This window comes from Eptesicus fuscus, chromosome 6 (genome assembly GCF_027574615.1).
Source record: "Eptesicus fuscus isolate TK198812 chromosome 6, DD_ASM_mEF_20220401, whole genome shotgun sequence".
NCBI lineage: Eukaryota > Metazoa > Chordata > Mammalia > Chiroptera > Vespertilionidae > Eptesicus > Eptesicus fuscus.
Genome location: NC_072478.1, coordinates 93,165,669 through 93,169,194, shown reverse-complemented (window position 1 = coordinate 93,169,194; position 3,526 = coordinate 93,165,669). Strand labels below are relative to the sequence as shown.

At 43.4% G+C, this 3,526-nt stretch overlaps 1 long non-coding RNA gene across 1 annotated transcript; it reads right to left on the bottom strand.

Moving 5' to 3' along the window:
- Nucleotides 1-202: 202 nt before the first annotated feature.
- On the bottom strand, nt 203-3,002 carry LOC129149351 (uncharacterized). Its single transcript, XR_008556269.1, has 3 exons — nt 2,973-3,002; nt 2,294-2,411; nt 203-220 (listed from the first exon to the last, which is right to left on the bottom strand). It is a non-coding gene; the product is annotated as an uncharacterized LOC129149351 (long non-coding RNA).
- Nucleotides 3,003-3,526: the final 524 nt, after the last annotated feature.

Here is a 3,526-nt window from a genome sequence, read left to right as displayed (position 1 = left end):
AATGCAAGGAAGCCCGCCCCACTGGAGTGCCAGCTCTCTGCTAGTTAGCAATTCAGAACGACTTTTCAGAGCAATCCCTCAGTCTCCCATGATACTTGTCTGACAACCCCTTAATCTTGGCAAGAGCTGCATTAAACCAACCTGTCATCATTGTCGCTGCACACAGCGGCAGCTCGGAGAGAGACACACACACTCACTCAGAAGCAGACTCTCCGACCCCCTAGAAGAAATCAGAATGTGAGGGGCCTGCTGCTCCATAAGCAGCACTCGATGGGGGAGGGATGGGGGAGGGAGAGGCGAGGGGAGGGAGACAGACAAGGGCTGCTGGGCCAAGTCCAGGCGTGGGGTGAGCTTCTTCTAACCTAGGGGCTTTCAGGCGTCGTCAGAAGGGATGTTAAACCATCTTGATGCTCCAGACCCAGGTCCATGCCCCGTTGGATTAAAATAATGGAACGGAGCCGTGATAGGAAAAGGTGTCAGGGGAAATTTGCTGAGAATGGGATTCATTTTGACAAATTCAAAGAGCCCTGTGGTTACTCTGGTTCTGAAGAAACAGTTTCATCAGTTACTTTTGTGACCTGTGAAATTCTAGTCCCTTTTAAAGGAAAAAGTGAAACTATATCCACCTGACACCTCAAAATATTTTGGAACCTTAAAAAAAAAGAAAAGCCACAATAAATAGGCATGTCTGGTCAAAAGGCAGGTACTGTAAAATCCCTCTCCTGGGTTAAGTCTTTTATGAAATCCATAATTTAGCAGATACGTATTTATTAAATTGTGAACTGCTAGTTTTTTAATCCTTTATTATGTGCTAAGCACACTTTCAAATCCTTTCTTCAATATTTATTGAGAGTCAACTCTTGTAAATGATTGTAAAATTAGCTCCAATTCTTCACCCCTCCCACCTTGGGCAAGGTGACCTATCTCACCCCTTGTCTCTGGGCTTAGCCAGGCAACTTGCTTTGGTTAATAAGATATTAGCATATGTGAAATAAGCAGAGGCTTGAAAAAGCATTCCTGCATTTCCACCAGCATTCTGGTACCTGTGCTATTACCATAAGAATATGCGAGAGCTAGCCTTGGGCGGACAGTGGAGGGGGGAAGGGGGGGGGGGGCGCGGAAGAGATCTGTGGAGCAGAACCTAGTGGTCCCAGGCACCCTAGACAACAACCAGACCTTCAGACCCATGAGCAAATCCAGAAAAGACCAGACCTACCTACCTAACATCCAACTGACTCTTGACATGTGAGCAATGAATTCACATTTTATTGCTTATTACTATACACCAATAAAGTTTTGTGAATTGTTGTTACATGGCAATAGATGACTGATATTCCAAGCAATGTTCTAAAACAATGGTATACAGCAATAAACAAAATGTGCAAGGCCCTTGCTCTTACATTCCAAAGTACTTTACCTAATTCAAAATTAATAACAATTTTATAAAGAAAGCTATATCCCCATTTACACATGAGGAAAGTGAGATATAGAACGGTTGCATTACTTGCCCAAGGCATTAAAGCCAGCAAGTGGAGCTGGGATTCCATCTCAGGCTTTACAATGTGGTGGGTAAGGCCTTAAACTCCAATTAGCCATGGGTTCTGCATCTGGAAGATGGGAATAATGATAATGCATACCACAAGAATTATTGTGAGGATTAAGTGAGACCGTGCATGTCAAAGCACCTGGCACAAGGCTTTGTGCATGGGAAACTCAAGAAGGTCTTGTTGTGGACAATACTATTTCTGTTATTGTTATGATCATGGCTGTAGTGACTGTCTGAACCCAGGGCCTGGCTACTTCACCAGTTCTTTATTATTGTGCTGCCTCTGGTCTAGTTTCCAGTCCTTTCTACCTGATCAAGGTGTAGCTAGAACTGATTGACAAGCCTAGTAAATGTCCCTGCTTCTTTTCATAGGGAAAAGATCAACTTTAATCACTTTCCTTCTTCTGAACCCAGACAGGCCACAGGCCATTTCTGATAGACTCACTACTGAGAGATTATTATACACTTGGGCTAGAAGCAGGCATATATCTAAAGGGAATAACCCGCTGCATAAATTGCAGGGCCCAGTGCAAAATAAACATACAGGGCCCCTTGTTCAAATATTATTCAGAATTTATATCAGAGTTACAGCATTGGACCAAGCCTGAGGCCCTTCTGAGTTAGTCCCTTCTTCATGCAATTGTTTTGAAAAAACAAACAAGATCAGCATTCCCGGTCCTTAAAGCACTGGCTGACAAAGAGTAACTGCTCAGTTGTAGTGGTGTAAGCTCTCTCTGGTATTAGTACATGTTTGCTGAAGTAATGAAGGAAATCCCAGCCGATGTGTAGCTCTTTAACCTTTTCATAACTCTTGGGTGACCATTTTCTCAAGTGATTTTTGTAAATAGCCTTCTCTGTCCCTCAGCTAAAAAAAAAAAAAAAAAATAGGAGCTCAGAGAGTGTTTGGAGTTCTCCAGAGGCTAGGAACAGCTGAAATCAGCCTGGCATCCGGGATCCCCCAGCCCTGCAGTATTTCCACCAGGTCCTCCTGCTACAGCTTCATCTGGCCCTGACAGAAGTGCCATGTAGGCAGCATTTACCTATTTGGTATCGTCAGGACTCAACCATTAGGCTGAGAATAATAACTTAATTTGCATAGAGATCTGAACCAAAGGCTCTGATTCATTGCCTGTGACTCACATTATATAATGAAACCATGTCTTCTGAGCAAACCATAGGCTACCCAGAAAGGGAAGGGCAAGGAAAATCATCCAGAGGGTGATTAGCACACAGGCCCCAGAGTAGGACAAGGGAATTTGAATCCCGGGTCTGGCACGGAAGAGTTTAGACAAGCACTTAATCCAGATTACATCACTATTGGCATTTTGGCCTAGATAATTATTTGTTGTGGGAATATATCCTATGCATTGCAAAACATCTACAGCAACCCTAGCATTTACTCAATAGATGCCAGTAGAATAACCACCTCTCCAGCTGTTACAACCAATAAAGTCTCCAGATTGTTAACTGTCTTCTTGGAGTGGATGGAAGGATAGCGTTGGGGGAAGCAAAATCACTCCCAGTTCAGAACCATTGATTTAACCTGTCTGAGCTTCAGTGCTCTAGACTGTAATGTAGAGATGATGATGATAAAAAATCTGGTTCTGAGGATTGAATGAGATGATCAAGGTGATCATGTATGGTGTGGCATAGGTCCTGGCACACAGTGAGATGGTCAATAAATATAAGCTGTTATTATTGCAGTACTGGCCATGGAGTGGGGGTCTTGGCCAGAGCTCCATACTGAATTTGGAGTTGAAAATTCAATTCAGCAAATATCTACCAGTGGTCCATTTCCACAGGTAAATTTCCCCAGGTACTGGGAATGAAAGGTGAATAAGATTTAGACCCTGCTCTCAAGGGATAATTCTAAATTAGCCCACTACCTGCCTAGCAGGGAAGCTTACAGCCCAATCCTCGTTCAAATCCTAGCTCTGCAGCCTACATATGTGAGTTGGGACAATTTTGGTACATTTTGCT